Below are 22,876 nucleotides of genomic sequence, written 5' to 3'. Positions count from 1 at the left end.
TAGGCTAGGAGGTTGAACGAGGCGGGCTTTCGTTTCCCGCCTCGCTCTGCTGGCCCAATGGGGAGCCGCTTTCTTGTCCCCACTCGGGCCAATCAGGGAGGAGGAGGCGGGAGCTATTGAAACAATGAAGTGACCGGACAGGAAATATCAGATTAATCCTGGCCCGGCCGATTTCTAAAGGAATTAATGGCACCCATCAAGGATGTCCGGGGTCCTGTCACGTTCACAGGTTTTAGATATGCCTTGGGGTGACAGGGGGAAGTAAAGAAGGGTGGTGATGAGCCGTCATTGACGGGCCCCACAGGGTGCCTTCCTGAGGCGTCCTGGCCTGGGATATGACAATGTTTACCTTGGGGTCGAATCACCTTTAGGAATTTGGTGACTCAAGCCCTATATTGTCCATGCGATCGGAATGAGATTGGATTAAACTGTGGCAGATTATCCTTTTGTTTTTGGGAAGGGAGGTCTGGGTCATAAGGGCTAGGGTTCATGTTGGGGTCATAATATTTCCCATTTGATTTCATGATTTAACAATTATATGGGATAGGATGAAAATTAAAATAAAGTTGGAACATAAACCCAGCTGGGAAAAACACATAATTTCCGGGGATCCCAAAGAGTACAAATACATATAGGCAGATAGACAGATTTCAAGGAAGTAAGGGGGGAATCCATAGAGGGGGGGGTTACATTGCATAAAGGGGAATCATGGATGATATAAACAATTGAAAACATTTGATAAGAATGAGGTTTACAACCTCTGGGGAACCCAATATGGAAAGTCATAGGAGTGGAGTTCAAGCAGCATGATTTCACAATTCATGAAGTTAGCCCAACGATTAGAAATTCATACAACAGTGGGTCATGAGGGTGTCCAGGTACATAGAATATGCAAATTCATGGATACATGAGGGAAAAGAGTTCATCTGTGATGGGAGGAATTCGTAGAGATGGCATGGGGAAGAGGCACATGTGGGTTGCAGTCTTTGGAAGTATAGGATTTCATAAGTCCAGGGGTAGGTCTGGGGAAGAGTGTTCTTCTCCTTCATAAAATCATGAAAGTATGAATGAAACATGGAGGGCACCCGTCCGGGCACCCCCTGGCAGCCGCAGAGAGGGTGAGGGTACTTGGAGATCTATGTCTCCCCGGCGGGAGAGCGATCCCCCCATTCCCAGTTCACAGAAAGGGGCTAGGGATCTCTTAAAACCATTCCGCGAGTCACGGGGAGAGGAAAGTCCGGGATAAGGCTGGAGGAGGGCAGCCTGGCTTGAAAAAGAGCAGTCGGTCCCGTTTGACAGTCAGCTGTTGAGGTGCCGAAAACTGGACCGATTCCGGTTCCGCTGGTTGTCTTCGAGTCAGGAGCCTTAGAAAGGGTTAGGACTAAAAGAGGAGCATTCTAGGGGTAATTTTGATAGAGATATGAGCCAATTTGTATCGTCCGCCATATTAATCTATGGCGGAGAAACCTCAGCCGGAGTTAAAGGGACGGGAGAGAGAGAGAAATTGCATGCAAAGGAAGGAGTCAGAGAAAGATACAAAATAACCAGATAGAGAGTGTTATTGTTAAAATAAATGCTACTTTTATTGGGGGATTTGTTACATAGTGAAAGAGAAAAAGATCTTTTAATAATAGTCTGCTGCGGTCCCGTTCCGTTCCTTTGGTGAGCGATCTGCGGAACTCTCCGCTGTGCTCTCAAATCAATTTGAAAGCCGGGGTGACGGTCATCACTCCCACATTGGACATTCCACAGGTACATTTTAGGCTTTAGAAATTGAAACACTCACCAATCATTTGCGTTAACGTTCTGTAACATTCAGATGTCTCCCAAGGTCAGTTTAATTTTCAGTATAAGCACTTAGCAGCATTAAGCAACTTTGGCAAAGCCAAGAGAACATAAAGTGCTTTAAAAACTATTCCATTTCCTTTGACCCCATCATCACTATAAGCAAAGGCTGGGGGCAGGACTAAACTGAGAACACAGCCATCTTAAATGTAGTTTGGAAAGATGAAACCCCCAGTGGCAGAGAATGCAAAAGGCCTTGCCCTAAATTACATTTCCCAGAATGCAGTGCTGCTCAACACCTGAACGACCCAATGAGAGCTGGCTACAGCAGCTGCCATTTATAATAAATAAAATTATTGAATCTGAAAAGAGAAATAAAGTAAGTATACACATGCATTAAGCAACTTTGGCAAAGCCAAGGGAACATAAAGTGCTTTAAAACCATTCCTTTAACTTTGGCCCTATTGTTACCATAAGGAAGGCACTGTGGGTCGGACTACAAATGAGCTGGAGAATGAGAACATAGCAAGCTTAAAAATGTAGTTTGGGAATGTGAGATCCCCCAGTGGCAGAGAATGCAAAAGGCTCTGCTGTAAACTACATTTCCCAGACTACATCAGCATCAGAAGGCACCAATCAGGATCATGGAGAGAGAGGTTTGTCCCTCCCTAACACCAGCCACAGAATCTGCAAAAAGGAGGACTGTGACTGATACATTTATCTCGAAAAATAAGCTAATCTCTGTGCTGGGCTGGAAAAAAAATAATGACCATCTTGGGGGTCCCCTCCAACTCAATAAGGGAAGCATATTAATTGGATGTCAAGAGAGTTTAGATGGTGCCTTTCTGCCCGGAAGAAGGGGGTCAGTCTAGATTCCCTTGATGGTGTCTGTACTATGATTTCTGTTCCTGAGTTATAAATGGCAGTTCCTAATTGGTTCTATCATAAAAACATGTTGAAAGGTTATTACACTGCAAAAACTTTGTCTTTGCACAAGGGACGTCATCCAATAATTAGCACATTTTACTTTGTTGAGTCTCCACCAATTTAACAAAGTTAACAACTACTTTCAACGTAAAGACCACACAATGAAACAGGAAATAACACTTTCCAAAATAGGAACAGATTTTCTTTATTATTAATTTTTTAAATAAAAACTTTGACATTTCCCCAAAACTCTGTGGATTAGTGAAACATTCTGAAATATGATGGGCTAACATTGATAAATGTCTTCTACCATTGTAGCAAGTCTTGCCCCAATAGCTTTAAAAATGAGGGAGATAGGAGCCCCTGACGTTTCCCCAATAGTAGTAATAATTGTATTAATGTGCATGCACAATTACTGTAACGAAATAATAACAAAATTCTGTTAGTCTTGTTATAGTAACAAAACTTTCACTAATAAAACTTTAGAAACACTTTAGAAACGAAGCGTCAGGGACCCCCATTTTTGTAAGTACTTTTGAACATTTTTCTAATCGATCGCACATGCCTAGTATATATACTCCACTTGCTTGACTGTCATCAGATCCCCTGAAGATGCCAGCCACAGATGCAGGTGAACCATCAGAAGAAAATGCTGCTACAACACAGCCATACAGCCCGGAAACCACACAACACTCCAGTGATTCCAGCCATCAAAGCTTTCAACAATACACAGAAACAAATTGTTTTTATAGTGACATGATTAAGCAAGGTTTATTAACATAATTTCAATATAGTTGAGATTAAAAAGAGCCACTGAAGCTGTCAATCTATGGCAGGTTTTTGTGCATATTTTCATTTCCAAAGTGCTTTCAGCAGAATGGATAGACTCTTCAAGCCATCAAATAAGGTCTGATATCTCGGAGCCAAAAAATAAGAGACGCCCATCCTGATAAGGCAGATGGCTTATTTATTTCTTTAAGAATGTGATATTCTACTCTTTCCGGAGGACATTGCACTACCCAAAAAAGATTGACAGGCACAACTGAAAGTGCTCTGCTGGATTCAAAGCCCTCTCTGCCTAGAAATTGGAAAAATTTCTTAGAAAACCTTATTTTTTCCTAATTTTGCACCAGCAATGTCACTATGTTCCAAGACTGGATAATGTTTGATTTTAATTAAGTATTTCCCTTGCCCCAACACTTTTCTCAATCTTTTGGGCTCTTCCATTGCCAGACTTGAGCCAGCAGAACACTTCTGTCAGCAGGTTATTCTATTGGCAGATCTTTGATATCACCTGGAAGAAAAAGATTCCTGCCAGCAGAAGAAGCCTATTTTAAGTACTATATTTACATCTTAGATTTAAGATTGCACTGAAACTAAGTCAATAAGTAACTAAGAAAGTAAATGTCTTTTCTAGTAAGTTTCCACACGCTCAGACTGGATTGAGAATAAGCCAAAATAGGCAATCTTGCCTCTACAAAGCAGTTTATTTATATGCCAATAGAATCCGATCTCCCAATCCACAACCACCTATATGAAGTAAACATAATGAAATCAACCATCAGAGGAATTACTATGCTTTTTAGTTTCGCTTGCTTTCCCAAATAACATTTATGTTTGGTCAGTAAGCTCTGGCACTGCCTAATCACTTTAAAAATATGAAAGCAATCATCATCATCGGCAATCACTCGTGTCCTAGTAGGATGGTCTTCATAGTGGAGGGTCTTGGTGGTGAGTCCATAGGTGACTGTGGAGACCTAGTCTCAACCTGCATCTTTTTCCATAGTGAGGACATCAATTTCCAGATGGAAAACCATCATGGTCAGGGTTGGCTTGATTCACCTCCCTCTTCATGCATTTCTCCCTTTTGTCCTCCATTCGTGCCTCTTTGAATTCCACAGCACTGTTGATAATAGGGTTGTGTATGTTTTCTGGGCTGTATGGCCATGTTCTAGAATACTTAAGTTTGCCTTAGGTGAATTGGGACATTTTATTTTGGATTTTCCTCAGACTTTTTAAAAAAACCAGTTACCCTAAAATGGCATCATGAGGACATGCTTTGATTGGGATCAAAGTTGAATAAAGATAAATAGTGGGGATTTTGTTACAAAATGTTGAACCATTATTTCAAACAATGGCATTCAGTCTCTTCTCTGGTTAGAGACAGGTTGACTAATAACTCATCAATTTCCAAAAAATTGTGAGTGAGTTGCATCCAACATATGGTTTGCTGGACATTATTAAAGTACTCCAAACAAACCTGTTTATGGTCCAGACTTAGGCCCTCCTGTTCTTTTCTAGAACACTACATCAAAATAATATGGTAATTGTTATCGGTTTTTCAGTGCAGAAAATTGGAAGCCGTGTGAAAGTAACTGCACTTTTCTTTTTACTCAGCAGGCTCTTATTGAGGGAATAGCAATCCCTCTGATCACTCTCTTCCAGTACATTAGTTCGCTAATTGGCAAAGTGCCTGCCAGTTACAGAGCTGGTACATGAACAAGGTAAAAAACACTAAGAAAATGAGGGCATAGTTGAGAGGTAGAGCAATAAAATGATACAGGCGAGAAAAATGGTAAGGGCTTCAAATCACATTATCATTTGAGGAAATATATGCTTCCAACAATAGAAATTGAAAGTAAAATATATGAAAAGTATATTAATATATTTTTTTATTTTTGTGTATGAGATGTACAAGTTTGTATATTTCTGCATGTGCATGTGACATCTTCAGATCACGCATTCTTTAGAAAAGTGTGCTGAATCTTATCTTCCAAATAGATTCAGCACTTTGGACATTTCTGAAAACCTGGGATGTATCTACATTGTAGAATTAAAGCAGTTTGACAGCTCTTTAACTGCTAAGGCTATGGAATCAGGGCTATGGGCTATGGAATTCAGCCTGTTATGCCAAAGAGTGCTGTCGGTTCACTAAACTACAAATCCCAGGATTTTATAGCATTGAGCTATGGCAGTTGAGTATATTCAACTGGCTCATTGACATAAAAGGTGCCAACTGCCACTGGTGCTATACATGAACCACCAAATTTGTCACTTTCCTCCTAACAAATTAAGCTATTTTGTGGAATATTATCCTCTTTTAATTGAGACCATAATTTTCTAGGGGTTTTTAAAGACTAGAATAATGTTGAGTCTAGGGCAGCCACTGAGAAACCCTCTCCCAAGCTCCCTCTAAATATACCTATAGAGATAGTGGAATAGAGAAACAACACTTCCCAGAAGAACTTTTTTTTAAAAAGGGCAGGTTTATACAAGAAAATTCAGTGCTTCCAATAACTTGGAACTGAGCTTCTATGAGGGAGATAAGGCAATGAACCAATTTGCAACCACTCATGTTGATTTGTTACTTCTGGTATTAAGTTTATACAGAATACATATTGAATAAAACTGATGAGAGCAGACTTCATTTTGCTATTTTTTCTCGGAAAAAAGTCCACACCCTGGAAGGAATTCAAACATTACTTGGAATCAGACTGTGCTTGAAGGAGACTGGAAATTAGGCTTTTGCACAGATTCATTTTCAAAAACAGTCTTTGGCTGGTCTGGCTGGTCCGGAGGCTCGTAACGCCATGGGTTTTGCCGCTAATATTTTTATGGCCACAGCAGAACAGTGACTGCCAAAAAACGTCTGCTTTCAGTTTCTTTCTGCTACACATGGAGTGTGGGGAGGAAGACAGCCACTGGGAAGGAAATGATCCCAGAAAGGGTGCTGTCTTAAGCCCTTGCCATAAATTCAGTTTTACTTGACAAACCAAAGGGGGGAAAATTACAGAGAGGGTTCTATTTTAACTCTGGTGCTTTTCATCCAGTTCTTAATGAAGAATATAAAGACAAACAATATCTAAAATCACAGGAAGGGGAGTCTGGGAAGTCCCCCCCCCCCAATAGCCACCAATAGGTCAGATCGAAAACAAATCTTTCAGTTTCCCAGGTCAAAAATTGATTTTTGTCCTCCCATATTCAGGAGGCTCCCAAAAAATGGATCAAGGGCCACACCACAGTCCGGGACACCTAAATGGATCATGGTTTACCCGAATCACACAACCCTACTGGCAATGACCCCAAAGGACCCGCCCCAGAAACCAGAGAATGGAGGAAGAAATGCTTGGAACTGGCAACTTTGTTTTCCAAATGATCATCTCAGACTTACTTCCATTGCCACCAATGCACAGTACTGAAAAAAATGCAACTGGAATGTACTTGAGAGTATACCATCAGGATTTTAGTTGTAGTATTTTAATACTCTCTCCAAGAATTAAATATGCAGTAGCACTTTTTTGCAGGCTATCTGGGTTGATTTTTTCTGTGAGTAATCATGTAATTAGGTCACTGCATCAGCATTAACTTGTGTTGTATTAATAACTTGTTTTATATTATATTAAGGACATGCAAATGCCAAAACTTGAGCTCCTTTATTGTTAGATGTTGCTATTTCTCAAATTTAAAACAATCTGATATACCAATGGTCTGATCATCAAAATGATGTACTGAGAGATACATGCAGGGATTCTTTTTGGGTTAGCCTCCGAACAACACAGAAATCCTTCAGAGGAAGCACTTCAAACATATGCCTGATGAGTATTTTAAAAGAAATGGTGGCGGTACAGCCATGTATCTCTGAAGAATACAAATTGATTGTTACTATGTAATTTAAATTCTTGTAGGAAAAAAAATCCTTCAATGAGTGCAAAGCTAAAGAATGGAGAAAGTAAACTATAATTGAAGAACAATGTGTGGCACTCCGTTAAATGTTTATTTCTGTAATAAATGTATATACCACTCCAGAGGCTGCCACATATAAAATAAAATTTTTAAAAGGAAAAGATATAGAATATTTTGCAAGAATCAATATAAAACTCTTTGATTTTCCCTTAAATCCCCAATGATATACACTATAGAGCTTCTTTTTCTTTTGAGGCACCACTGAGAAGATTAGTCAGAATCCCAATCATGATGGAATTTCAACACCAACCTTTATCCAGAAAAGGCAGAGATACCAGATCAAATGATTTAACGGCACTGAAACCTGTCAAATGAACACTTGAGTTTATTTGTCTGAGGAATCAACTCCAAAAATCCTTAAGTGGTGAGCCTGTAAGAAATTTAAAGCATTTCCATACAGGCCCTTTATCCCAGGATCTGATTCCAGGTTTTCTGCTTTAACCTGGATTATAGGAGTCCCCACTGCCAGATAATCTGGGATAAACAGAAAACCTGGGATCAGATCCTGGTATATAGGGCCTGTCTGGAAGGGCCCTGAGAGATAGGTAAAGAGAATGTTCATCAGTATCTTAAACTGCCCACTTGGTTACATCTACATAACTAGCCTGACCCGCTTTCCAACCCAGATTGCATGACCTTTCATTCATCTGATATAATATACAAAACATACATATTTTCTTGTCTTCAGGAGAAAGACAGCATTCACATTTTGAGAAACCCTTATTACTGTGAGATTATTTGCATTCTGGACTTTTTTGAGGACTCTCTTCTCCCTCCTGCCACCACTCCTAACCCGCAAAGTATAGAATTTTCCAATAGCATACAACTACATTTATGTACTAATACCAGGGAGAAGAATTCATGTACAAAATTTTTTCATTGTCACAATAACATGAATTGCAGGTTCTGTCAGCCATGCTTTGCTCTGTCTCCACAAAACAATCCAGGAGGTCTCTGTAAATTATGTCTTTGCACCATATCCAGCTGCAGAAACACAGCTCAACACATCTCTGCTGATTCCCCTGCTTTCAAACAATATGAAATTGTTATGATTCAGAAGCCTAAAAACTCAAGCCAGGGCAGTGCAGGTATGGGGCTAGGTTGTATAGCTTAGGCCATTTCTACACTGCCATATAACATCCGGATTATCTACTTTGAATTGGATTATATGGCAGTATAGAAGGAGCCCTAGTTACCCTGAATGGGTGAAATCGCTTGCAAGAAAGTTTCCTTTGATAGAGAGATTTGGTAAACTGTTTCTTTAAATAATTAATGTCTTATAGAAACTGAAATCAGACTTCCTAATCTATCTTGAGAGGTTTTTTTGGTAAGTTGTTAGGGGGAGTGAAGTGATGAAAGATTTGAGGGACGAGGAGAGACTATTGTTCTGAATCACTGGTGAGTGTAGATATTTGTAGTGGCTAGGTGCCTCCAAGTAATTTCAGGCTTGAAGTAATGCCCAGTCAAAACTATCATGATGTTTCCTTGGTATGATTTTCTGGTTTTGGGATGGAGTGGAGGTTTTCCATTTACTCTCTCTGAGGTTAAGAGAGTATGGTTTGCCGAAGGTCATCCAATAAGTTTTTATGGCTGAGTGCAGATTTGTACTCTGGTCACCTAAAGGGATTCACATCACTATCCCATTGCACTGCTCTGAATCATTGCTTAGTATCTCCCACCCAGTACATATTGTGGACTGTTCCTGTGAAGATGTTATGTCCTTCAAACTTTTGTTTAAAAGGAAATACAATGATACTTTGACATATGAGTTTAATTTGCTTTGTGACCAAGCTCATAACTCAGTTTGCTTGTATGCCAAAGCAAATTTTCCCACTGAAATTCAATTAATGTGTTCCACCTCCCCACCCCCCATGCCATTTTTTCCTTTAAGAGCTTGGTCACAGAATGAATAAAAGCAATTTCAGCCCCTGCTCCCTCTCTGTTGGAGGCCTCACCAATTGGTACCTATAGGATACCAAGCTGGAGTCCTCCCTGTGGTGCCTGGCAGAGGAGGAGGCCCCGCAGGGCTTGTGGTAGACCCTTTCCATCAGAGGAAGGCTACAAGCGGGCCCTGCACTGGACCTGGTGCAAGCTGCATGCCTGGCCAAGGCCAAAGGAGAAGACTCTGCAATCTACAAGGTTGAAGGAGGAGTCTCCGCACCCCATGAGCAAGCTGGGGGCTAACCTTGCACCTGGCCATAGCTGAAGGAGGAGCTTCTGCATTCCATGAGCAGGCCCTATGCAAGATGGTGGGGAGTCTCACGCTAGCGCTACCTCTCACAAGAGTACCATACTCTGGCACTAGCACTACTTCTAATGCTAGCATTAATGCGAGAGTACCCGCCATCTTGCACAGGGACTGCTTGTTGCACAGAACATCATCCTATGGCAGCAGCTTCTAACTGGGATTGCCACTTGCAAGTTGGAACAGAAAATTGGATGAGTGTCAGCTCATATCTTGGATTGCTTATACATTGGAATACCCATAAATTGAGGTTCCTCTGTGTTTTGAACTTCCTAAAATGATAATAATCTCTGTTGGCCAGAAGGTATTCTCATAGAATCATAGAATCATAGAATAGTAGAGTTGGAAGAGACCACATGGGCCATCTAGTCCAACCCCCTGCTAAGAAGCAGGAAATCGCATTCAAAGCACCCCCGACAGATGGCCATCCAGCCTCTGCTTAAAAGCCTCCAAGGAAGGAGCCTCCACCACGGACCCGGGGAGAGAGTTCCACTGTCGAACAGCTCTCACAGTGAGGAAGTTCTTCCTGATGTTCAGGTGGAATCTCCTTTCCTGTAGTTTGAAGCCATTGTTCCGTGTCCTAGTCTGCAGGGCAGCAGAAAACAAGCTTGCTCCCTCCTCCCTATGACTTCCCTTCACGTATTTGTACATGGCTATCATGTCTCCTCTCAGCCTTCTCTTCTGCAGGCTAAACATGCCCAGTTCTTTAAGCTGCTCCTCATAGGGCTTGTTCTCCAGACCCTTAATCATTTTAGTCGCCCTCCTCTGGACGCTTTCCAGCTTGTCAACATCTCCCTTCAACTGTGGTGCCCAAAATTGGACACAGTATTCCAGGTGTGGTCTGACCAAGGCAGAATAGAGGGGGAGCATAACTTCCCTGGATCTAGACGCTATTCCCCTATTGATGCAGGCCAGAATCCCATTGGCTTTTTTAGCAGCCGCATCACATTGTTGGCTCATGTTTAACTTGTCCACGAGGACTCCAAGGTCTTTTTCGCACACACTGCTGTCAAGCCAGGCGTCTGAACAGCTATCTTTCTGAAAAAACTCATGGGAGAATACCAAGATGCAGTACATTCACAGAAATGGTCCAGAAAATCTGTAGACCAATACAAACCAAAATGAATTTTTTAAGAAAAAAGAAGACAAAAATGGCAATACCACCATCAATAACCAGCACTTTGTAATGTAACTTTTCTAATAAGAAACATTCAGCTCCCCAAATTATCCCAGAGTTCTCCAGTCCAGCATTAAAGGAGGCATCAAAAATCACTACTCTTTTATCTGAGGTGAAGAAATTGGCCTGCAGGGTTCAGCACAGCTCTAATTTGTGTTGACTTTATTCTGCTAGTTAGGGATGCCTGACAGACTGTTTGCCAAGACTCATTTAAATGTATCTGAGAACCACATGATAACAGACATTCACCTATCTTTCAAAATCAACATTTAATGACGGAAAGAGAAAGATCCAGGCCCTTTGTACAAGTGATAAGATGAAATAAAAATGTTGTACAATTCTCATTTAAATATATGCAAAAGCTTTGTTCAAGCCTTGCAATCCTGTGACAGAATTGAACCAAAGTATCAGTGAGGAGAATGGAATAAAACTTAGTCAAAAGCAGGAAAGGGGTGGAGGGAGAGATTGTTTTTGGCTATGCTTCATTGTTCCTGTGATTGAATTTTCTCGTTTAAAATGTCAAGATGTGAAACCATTTGCTTTATTTAGAATGCACATGACTTAATTAAACTTGTTCTACATTGTTGGATCTCCCAAACCTGTTGCTTTTTCTGAAGCTAGAAATTGTATTTGGCCTGGGTTATGAGTGAAGTAGAAAATACTGCAAATTGTCTGACAAGGCCTAAAGTGTTTCTAGTTTAATGAACTTTCTTTTCAAAGGCTTTTCTTTTCACTGGAGAACAGGAGAACATGATGTTAGAATTTTATTTCTGGCAAAGCAAAGGTACATAATTGCCTATTCACAATGAATTGCAGGGAAATTCAAATCCTGGTTTAACATAGCAGTTAGGTTCTTTAGCCACCCCTAGCTTAAGTAGGGTCAGCAATTTCTGCAAACACAGCAGCTGGCAGAAAATTGTAATTCCTAAATCTGTGATTACCACTTTCAACACATACAATGTCTACAAACAACAACCCTCCCAAACTACTGCACAATGTTCTGCTCTAATATTTCATAGATGTCGAGCCAATTGTCCTTCCAAAATATATACTTCACTTGAATATCATTTGCCCTCATACCAACGGGACTAAAGTGTGGGCGTTATATTTATGTATTTATTTATTTACTTTACTTATACCCCACCTTCATCTACCCCTAGGGGGACTCAAGGCGGCTTACAAACAACACTAATACAGTGCCTTAAGACATAAAACATACATATAAAATTGAATTTAAAAATTAACACATACATCATAGCATAATTAAAATAAATTTCAATGTTAAAACATATCATCCAAAAACAAGGTCTAAGGCCATTCCATAATCACATTGCACAATTTCACATTAAGATTGTTGCACTACTCTATTTTTCAAAGGGCTGCTTCCAAAGTCAGGTTTTGACTCCCCTTCTAAAGGCCAGGAGGGAGGGAGGATTTAGAGGAGCCCCCCTCCCCAATTCCAATGTGCTTGGACTTTTTTTTTTACATCTTTACATGTCCGTTATGGATATCTGCAAAGGGTTCACTCAACTGACCCTTTCAATATCTTCATGTTAAATTCACAGAAATGCAGTAGTGGGCACAAGGAAATTTCATTCTACTCATGTGCAGGTGAATAAATCTGCAGAGCTTTCATTTATGTAGTCTAAATGTATTCTTCTGATTCTCCCTGTTCCATCTGGTTTCTGATAAACTCACTGTATCTTTATTGTAGTTTAGCCACAAATGCTCTAGCCAATCCCATATTCCCAGATGACTGTTTAGTTTCTTTAAACAGCTGTCATGTCATGGTATACACAGATCACTACATTCTAATATATCCCTGTTTGCCTGGTTTGTAGCATTTATGCCCTTAATCCTGTCCCATAGCAGATTCTTTGCAGTTGCTGTTGGCTTTGTGGAGTACTGTCTCTTTATAAGAGTCCGCAGATAAACCATAGGTATTTTTTGTGTGCAATGAGTGCTTGAGCTTATACCCTATACCTCAAAGTGCAAAATAATCCTGGGCCTAGCTTAGAGATGGATAATATGTGACCATCCAGATGTTCCTAAATTGCAATTTACCAGTCATCTCTGATTAGGCTAATGGGAGCTATAGTCCCATAAATTTTCTAGCTGGATTTGCACAATTGTCGATAAATATCTTGCAATGGGCTGGAAAGAATTATAATACTGTACTCACAAAACTAAAATTCATTTATTCAGTTTACCTCTTAGCATTCCAAAAATAGAATGAGCCCCTAGCTAACATTGAATTAACATCACAGACTGTTGATTCCCTTTTTACTTGCTTCAAAGCTGCAAGAAAATAGAGAATATAGAGATTATCCTTGCTATGTCGATGTTGGCTTTCACCCTGGAAAAGAAAGGATCCACTGAACATTGGATATGTGTTGAGAGGAGATGCTAAATCCTGATTTTTGAGCCAAAGAAGAAGTGGAACTTTGAGATAGGTTTTGTCTGCTGTAACCTGTCACATAAAACAGTTGCTCACGCCTTTCTTCAATAAAATATTTTATACCAATTTTAGTCTTTGTTATTTGGAATCTAACATTGAATCCCATGTGAATGAGGCCTCAGATTAAGACAACCTATAATTAGATACATTCCTTGGTTCAACTATACATGGTTTGCCTTTTCAAGCCTGACTAGGAGAAACTTGTCAAGTGCTGCCACCTTCACATATGTAAAAGCATTTTCTTAGGGCCCTTCCAGACAGGGCTAAATTCCAAAAGAATCTGGGGTTTTAAATCCCACATTTTCCTGGGATTTACTCCAAATAGCAGCCCCAAACCCCGGAATTTAAGGAGAGTGGCATCCAGTTGTCCGCGCATATTGATCTGAGATCAGCAGGGGTGGGCAGGGGCACTACCAGCCTCACCCTCACCTAAATTCCCCCTCCACTTACCAAAGGGTGGCTCTGATTTAGGCCTGAAGCCTTTTTTTCATCCTCCCCTCCCCCAGAAGAGTCAACGGAGGGCTTTGGGGAGGGGAGATTCCTCATCCAAGGCCCTCTCTTGACTTTTCAAGAGAGAGGTTCCAAGCCTGTATGGGAGTCTTCGACCGATCCGTAAGTGTGTGTGCAGGGGGGGGGGTGAAGTGCAGGGAGGGGGAGGCTGGCAGTGGCATCCCTCTTCTTGAGCCTGTCTGAGCCTGGGGAGGAAGGATTGCTGTGGAAACAGACACTGAGAACACGAAAGTAATCCCAGGAGTCTGTTTCCACAGGACCTATACTTCCAAGGATCTGGACCTTCAGCCAAGGTCCTGATCTCTAGAGGTATTTTTTAAATCAGGATTTAATTTAGAAAATCCAATTTACACTAGGTTAAAATAGATTAGCCTGAAATGCCAGGCTGTGGCGCAAGCTGGTTAGCAGCCAGCTGCAATAAATCACTCTGACCATGAGTTTGAGGTCATGAGTTTGAGGCCAGCCCGGTACCTGTGTCTGTCTCTGTTCTATGTTATGGCATTGAATGCTTGCCTTATATGCGTAATGTGATCAGCCCTGAGTCCCCTTCGGGGTGAGAAGGGTGGAATATAAATACTGTAAATAAATAAATAAGCAAGCAAACAAACAAACAAACAAACAAATAAATGTCATCTGAATGCCTCAGGGCAATTCATTTGCCAGACCTCATCTTAGGACTGTGTAGATGGGGCCCTAGACAGTGTTCATTTTACCAGAAATTCTGCAGACTGAGAGAGTGCATCTGCACTGTAGAATTAATGCAGTTTAACACCATGTTAATTGCAGTGGTTAAATGTTTTGGAAACATGGGAATTGTAGTGTTGCAAGGTCATTAGCTTTCTCTGCCAAAGAATGTTGGTGCCTCACCAAACTACAACTCCCATGATTCCATAGCATGGAGCCATGGTGGTTAAAATATGTTAAGCTGCATTGATTCTATAGTGTAGATGCATCCATAGGCTGTAACCTTTGGATGCCATATGTGCATCCAAAGACATATAGAGAAATACAGACAGACAGATAGAAATAAAAGTAAACACAGAGAGATGGTATGGGAAAATTCAGTCTTCTCAATTCTCAGCTGTAATCTAAAATATCACATCATGTTTCCTCAGTGAGAAGGACACTCCCATCTCCTGTTTTAATTTGTCAACTCTATTTGTATCTTATTTTCTATTCCATCACACTCTTTCTTATGTCTTCTCATGCTTCAGGAGGCTTTCACCTCATAAAACCATGAACATAAAAAATATAATTTCAATAAAAACAACCCTGATGGCAATCTAATACAACTTAAGAAACTCAGCAGCAGCAATAGCCAATAAAATCACTAAAAACTGGCTCTGCTTTCATCATTTGCAGGTGAAATAAAAGTTGCATGCTCCAATTGCAACACATGTGCCCATGCTAATTTCCCCATTTCTGCGAGTTAGAAGGACTTTCTTGGAGCCAGGCAGTGCAGAATTAGCTAATAGGAAACACATCCCAACCTCATGGGGAGGCAAAGGAAATACCCCCTCTGAAGAAACCCATAAATTGCAAATGACTTGAAGACACACACCAAGAAGCCATGTCATTGCCACTTGCTGTAGTGGTAGACAAAGGTAAATGCCTTGGGTTGTCAGCATGTCCAATCCTGCTGTTCTGCTTGTGCAACAAGGTTTTAGATACCTTGGTGCACAAGTTCTAGGCCTAACATGTGATAATATAACATCTTAACTACTGGAGGGCCATCCAGACAGGTCCAAAATATGGAACCTGTCCCAGAGTTATCTGAGGCACCCAAATGATGCCTCCAGTATACCTGACTTAATCCAGAGTAAACTGGGATTTCCCAGTTTACTCTGGATAAATAAAACATCTGGAAAGATCTGAACCTTAATGTAATATCTGGATCTTTCCAGGTGTGGGTTCTGTGGGGATTGATTCCTGGGACTGCTTTTGTGACCCTGGGGGTTAATCATCACAGCGATCCCAGTTCTTTGGGCTCCTGGAGCCTGAAGGATGGCAACCCCCACCCCATCGTCCCGTCCCAGCCCCCCCCCCCCAATTTCCCCTCCAAACCTAGGCCCCTCTGTGAAAAGCTCCTGGTGCATCAAAATGACAAGTTGGGCGGTCCTCCCTTCTCCTAACCTCCCAATGTTGATGGGTCAGGAGCTTTCCAAAGAGGGGGCCGAACATGCAGCCAGGCCATTCATATAAGTTTTGGGGCAAAATGGGGGGGGGGCTGGCTCCATCCACTCCCGGGACAACTTCTGGTTGATCCGGGAGGGCATGTAATCACACCCTGTCCCAGGGAAAGCCTGGGATTTGGGGACTAATTCACTTCCATGTCTGGAAGGGCCCTGAGATTGAGATGGTGACTATTCCTAGTGGGTTTTTCCTATTGTGACATTCAAACTGTAGAATTTCTTCCCAAGAGAAGTTTGCCTTGCTCCAACACTGTTTCTAGTCGCAAATGAAGATCTTCTTTTCCCAAAAAAGAAATGAATGATGTTCTTGATGATAACATAATTATAGCTTGCTATTTGTTTTGGCTTTATCAAAACTAGCTGCATTATAAAATTGCCTGTCTCCATGCTAATTTGATATTTATCTTATGTAGTTAATATTCTACTTTTAATTTGTGTTCCGAGTGAAATGCATTGAATTTAAGATGTTGTTTTATCCTAGAAATTATCCTGCAAGCTTATTTCTTTCTGATGATTTATAAATGAATAAATATGTTCTCTCACTTAAAAGGGCCCTTCTCATGTTTGAGTGTAGGCTAAAATACAAATATATGAACACATATTAATAAGAATACTTGGTGATAACCACAGAATATGGTGTGTATATATATTTTTCAACTGGTATGATTATCAAATGCCAGGTAATTTCTAGCTCCTACTTCTTTAAGCCAAATAACAATTCTTTACTTCAAGATGATAACCTATACATGCTTTCACTTTTGTCCCGTCAAATCATAGGTCATTATGAACAAGATGAGCCACTTTGTGGTGCTGAATATATCGCATAATCAATATAGCACAATATGTTCTGATAAATGATCTCAGGGAATTTGGAAACACTAAATTATTTTTCCATTTCCTGTCTACACATTTACTGCTTTCTATATGATGGCTGTAAATAATGGATAACAGCATTTGCTTCCTCTCCTTGGACTCTGAATTAACTATCAATAGATTTTATTTTCCTTTTACTACTATATTTATTAAAGGTAAAAATCTCAGAGAAGGTAGTTCATATTCGGCAATCCATTAGAATTCTGATTATTGTTAATTTGAATCAAGCCAACTTCATGATGGTCACATGAATGTGAGATTACCTAGGATCTCAGATCTCCAAAATAAGTCCTTTTTAAATTCAATCACCCTCAAAAATACATCTAGTAGGAACATGGCTGGGGGGGAGGAGGCAGGGAGGGTTCTTGGCAGCTGCTCCTGCACAATAGTACTTGCCTCCTAGAGAGACAATCCCATCCTTCAGGAACATACCATAAATGGAGAAAGTGTTCACAATGATGGGTTTTTGTGTTTGTCTTCATGCTTGCAATGTGTATGCTTTAAAATTGGTATTAATTCTATTGATAATTTAGTTATAATTTAACTTTGTATGTCTGTAAATCATCTTGAGTCCCATAGCTGGGAAAAAGGTAGGATATAACAACAAAAACTATATAGAGGGTCAGATAGACCAGAGATTTGATGATGAGAATTGGTGTCCCCATCTCCCTTCAGAGATGTATTGTTTGCTGCATCTATTTCTGATTGCATATTTAACAAAATACCAAGGGTTCCTATGCAAGTGTCAACAGATGCATGAAGAACTCCAGTATTTAATAGGGGATTCTGGGTTAATCAGGACTCCTCTCCAACATGATGGGACTTGAACCTGGATTGTTGCTGAGCATATCTTTGGCCTGTAAGAAGGAGAGAGTGGAGGGTCCCACCTAGGAGAACCAAGGATGCTGAATCAAAGCTGGTACCTAAACAGCTGTGGGCTACTTGGAAGGGGGGAGTGTAGGAGGAGAAATAAAAGGGAGAAATGCAGGTGAACAGTTGGATTTGTCTTATCGGTGTGTCTGAATAAAGAAGCTGCCGGGAGTGTTTCAAACAGCTGTCTGAGTCTTGTTTCCTGTAGCTCGTATTAACTAATGGATGGAATGGATGACCAGGCATATGCTGTCCCATTAAGTAAGTTCAAGGTAAAAGTTTCCCCTGGTGTTAAGTCCAGTCGTATCTGACTCTGGGGGTTGGTGCTCAACTCAATTTCTAAGCCGAAGAGCTGGCGTTGTCCGTAGACATCTCCATGTTCATGTGGCCGGCATGACTGCATGGAGTGCCGTTACCTTCCCGCCAGAGCTGTACTTATCAATCTACTCACATTTGCATGTTTTCAAACTGCTAGGTTGGCAGAAGCTGGAGCTAACAGCAGGCACTCACTCCGCTCCTCGGATTAGAACCTGTGACCTTTCAGTCTGCAAGTTCAGCAGCTCAGCGTTTTATCACACTGCACCACCGGAGGCTCCAATGCTGTCCCATTACCTATGGATAAAGAAGGACATGCTCACATGACCATTGAGTGTTTGAATTTTCTTTAAATGAGGGTGGCCACAGTGTTGCGCATAGACACCATCCAGCTCCGGAATCTCACCTTTGTAGCTCCTACAGTTTCTCCCCATGTCCCTTATCCCCTCTAATTCTCACATTTTTTTCAGTGAATCTTTGCTCCAAAATCATATACAAAGCCCCCCAGAATCCTTTACTATTCCACAGTGCCTCTAGTTTACTTTCCAGTTACTCTCAAATATGGTGAGAGGAAGAGATTTGACTGCACTTACAGCTGCCATTTTGAAGGGAACCTGCACATCTATTTGGGATTATGGGCGTGGTGTCCCATGGAGAGATTCAGTGGGGATTGATTTAGTTTGTAGCATTTACAATTGTATTTTACTCATTTTTGCACATTTTCAGTTTGTGTTTGTTTTGATTCTATTATACCAGTGTTAGACATAAGTTAATTAAATGTTGACCAATGTAAAAACTGAATGCTGGATGAGAAAGGCCTTTGGCCGGAAGCAATTGAACTTCTTTTACTGCCTCTATTCTTTTGTAAAAGAAAGAACAAATCTAAAGCAGTCACTGGTTATATCCAGCTATTTCACTTCATTTTTAGGGCTAAACATTAAACATTGAATAAAAAATGGCAGCTCGTTTTACTGCAGCAGAGTTTTCTTTCTTCTGAAACACTGAAAGCAAATAAGGTACATGTTATATATAGAATAGAAATTGAGAGTGCAATTTTCAGAGGTCACACATCTACAAAGAACAAAAATAGTTAGCATACTATCACTGAAAATTTCAGTTTCTATAAGCATTCAAAAAATTGAATGCAATCTGTGTCTAATTGCTGCCCCCTGTGACTCCAGTTATGTGTGAGGGTAATTCCATGCTTGATCAACACAGCACTTGATCTATTTTTAAGAATACAGTATAATAAAAAATAAGAATAGTGTATAGAAAGATTATTGAAGTGCAAATGAATAATGCATTAGGCACAAGGTCAGTAATAGATTCTATCCAGCATATCTATTCCTCCCAAACTGAAATATGTCATGGATTTTGAGGAGTCACACTATTTTGAAAACATGCATTTCAGTCCTGTTTAATATAATATGGTTAAGTACAAGCTTCAGAACAATGGGGCCATTTCCATTACATTTAATCAGAAGAATGCAATTATTAGTATGCAAAATGAAAGTCTAATGGACATAGAAAGCACAATATCAACAGAATAAGTTAACAACCTTTTCTCCATTCAGTAGAAGTCTTGTGCATGTGACAACTGTGTGTGAAGGAGAAATGATATAGTAAAAAAAAATCTTTTTTTTTCTTCGCAATTCTGGAATGTGTAGTATTAGTATTGGTCAGAATTGTTTTGGGACTTAGTCAGGGCCGGTCGGAGATAAATTTAAATATTAAGCGGGGGTGCTGAAAAGCGCCCCCCGCCGGCCCCGCCTCCTGCGCCTGGCCCCGCCTCCCACCCAGCGTGCCCTGGCCCCGCCTCCCACGCAGCGTGGGAGGCGGGGCCAGGGCACGCTGGGTGGGAGGCGGGGCCAGGGTTGGCCCCGCCTCCCATGCTATTCGCCCTGGCCCCGCCTCCCACGCAGCGTTGGAGGCGCGGCCAGGGTTGGAAAGAGGGAGGCTTCGCCGCCCGGGGACGGGATCCCTCCTCCCCTCCCCGGGCGGCGAAAGAAGGAGGCTTCGCCGCCCATCCCTCCTCCCCTTCCCGGGCGGCGAAAGAGGGAGCCACAAGGCCAGGGCGCACTGGTCGGGCGGCGGGGCACCGTCAGAGCGGTGCCCCGCCTCCCGCCCAGCCTGACGGCGCCCCCGGGACCTGCGCCCAAGGCGGCGGCGTCACGTGGCCTCTATGGTGGGGCCGGCCCTGGACTTAGTCCTTGTAAAGATCAGCAGGAATTAGAGCTGGGTATTTATGTCACATTTTTATCCAGTAAAGTACTGATGTTACATTAAGATGTTACATAAGGGAGCCAGCTACATGACCAATGCACATTGGGAATAACACACAATATGTCTAATTGCACATCGATTCTGTTGCACATTATGATACTGACCAGGGAATGCCAATGTAGATTGGGACACTCTTGCCAATGTCCCATTATGCATCTTGCCATTCACTCACCTCTGCTATGTAACTAAAGTTACATAATATATACACCGTGACAAAGGACTCTAGTCAGCATTTCTATCTCCTTTTTCAAGAAAATAAAGAAGGAAACACCTTTTTCAAGAAAAGAAAGAAGGAAACATTAAGAAACTTATAGATAAAATATACAAAAGTTGAAAATAATCAGAACAAAAATTATAAAAAGCAAATCTCCCTGCCCCTGCTCATCTACCCCCCCCCCCCCCACACACACACATATTTTTTGTGATAACCATGGCTTAAGGCCAACCAAGTGATAATATTCCATCAAATGCCTGGAGAAAGAACCTATCTTAAATGATGCCAAAAAGATGGGCACATGAGAAGCTGTCTTATACTGATTCCAGGCATGGGAAAACTTGGGCCCTCCAGATGTTTTGGACTTCAACTCCTAGAAACAGCTAAATGGCTATTGGGAATTGTGGGAGTTGAAGTCCAAAACACCTGGAGGGCCCAAGTTTGCCCATATCTGATCTGGCCCAAACTCTTACTGACGTCATCTCCATGGATTTCAAGCAAGATTCAGCCCTTCTAGTTCACTGGGGTTAGGGGCACAATACCTCATGAAGGTAAAAAAAAAAACCTAAGTAATATTATTTTAAATTTCTAGGTCTTCCAATAACACTGTATGAGCAACTTCTGCTGGAAGGCGAACATAAAATCACATTAGAGAACACAGAGGTTTTTGGAGAGATGTTATCTCAATAAATTTTTAGGTCTCATTGATCATCCAAAACATTGAACAATTACCTCTCAATTTGTCCATTTGATTAAATTGAGGCTATCATACTTTAAACTTATTGTGAAATGATGCAACTAAATGCTATTGGTTGATAAAGGAGAAGGCAGTAGGAAAACAGACAATCACATTACAGGTGGATTGATGCAATCAAGGAAACAGGAGCCCCTTTGATGATAAGGACCCCATTCATAGTTGATGTTGATTTAAATCAAATGACAAGGAATCTAGAGAGACTTATCATTATATTTTTGCCTCATCTATGCAGAAAAAAACCTTCAAACTTTGAACAGCTTGTTGGGACCAGGTTGCCTATAGGGTTGCTACCTTGCAGAGACTAATGTCATCAAATATAGGTTCCAGGTACCTCCTTCCTATGAGATTAAATGAGTGGCAGTGTGAGGGAGACTTTTCTCTGGTTTTTATTTTTTCAGATGCTGAAAGAACTATTTGACTGCTTTTAGAATTCTGGGATATTCTGTTGTTGATGATGATGATGCTTCAACTAGTGGTATATTATTTACTATTTTGGCTTTGTTAGATGCTGGAGGGGTTCTTTATTTTCATTTTCAGTGTCTGGTTTTCTATTACTCACAGTTGATAATTTCATTTCACCTTGGGTTATTCTACTAATTATTTTTATTATGTTAAAATACTTTTTAAAAAACCCACTGTACACACAGCCTTAGTTACAAGAAAAGCAAAATGTGACACTGGGAATATATATTATATTCAAAGATTTCAGACTACATCTTTTCTGTCATTAGGGATGTATTGCATATTATGGAACATTTTCACTTTTCAGGTATATTTCAGGGGGTCCCTGAATGAAAAACAAACAAACAAAAGTAGGGAAACCTTAATCAAAAGACTAAAACACTGGGCTACAAGGCTCTGAAGAGCTGTTTATTTTTTGTGGAAAGGAGAAAGTATGCAAAGAGGCCTTCTTCATTCAGACACAATACATAGCTTGTCGGACTAAACTTCTTAGCATTCCACACCTTAGTCATAAAACATTAGAGCTGTGCTATCGATAAGAAAGTTTCAAAGGTCATTACAAAATTAGGGCCCATGGGCTTTTCATTTCTAAAGTGTTTCTAAAAAGTCATTAGTGAACATTGTTACTATAATGAAAGTAACAAAATTTAATTACTTTTTTGTTACATTATTTGTGCAAGTGGGGAAACTTCAGGGGCTCTCTTCTCCCTCATTTTTACAGCTATTGGGGTGAAACTTGCTACAATGGCAGAACACAGTTACCACTATTACCCCATAATGTTTCAGACCATTTCACGTATCCACTGATTTTTAGGAAATTTTCAAAAATTTTATAAACATTTTTTAAAAATCTACAAGAGCTATCTCCTTAACTTTTCTATTCAATGACACAAAAAAGAGGGATAATTTCCAACAATATTCAGAAATATTCATACACCTAATGATTTTAATGAATTTTGACAAAAAATTTCTTATAGCCCCAACAGCTATCTCATTGAATTTCTCTCATTAACCAATAGACCTTCCATTTAGGGATTTCTTCCCAGCGTAGTACAGAGATTTACT

General features: G+C 40.7%; 1 long non-coding RNA gene across 6 annotated transcripts in view; it reads right to left on the bottom strand.

The window, feature by feature from the left end:
* LOC103278472 (uncharacterized) overlaps positions 1-22,876 on the bottom strand; it is a 272,474-nt gene that overhangs the window by 58,714 nt on the left and 190,884 nt on the right. For 4 of the 6 annotated variants that reach the window (XR_010005890.1, XR_010005892.1, XR_010005889.1 and 1 more), the window contains one exon: positions 18,232-18,392. This is a non-coding gene — a long non-coding RNA (uncharacterized LOC103278472). Of the gene's footprint in view, positions 1-1,786; positions 2,341-18,231; positions 18,393-22,876 lie in introns of those variants that run through there. The other 2 variants (XR_506077.3, XR_506078.3) reach the window with 2 other exon arrangements.

This window comes from Anolis carolinensis, chromosome 4 (assembly GCF_035594765.1).
Source record: "Anolis carolinensis isolate JA03-04 chromosome 4, rAnoCar3.1.pri, whole genome shotgun sequence".
Classification (NCBI taxonomy): Eukaryota; Metazoa; Chordata; class Lepidosauria; order Squamata; family Dactyloidae; genus Anolis; species Anolis carolinensis.
This window is presented reverse-complemented; position numbering and strand designations above follow the sequence as displayed.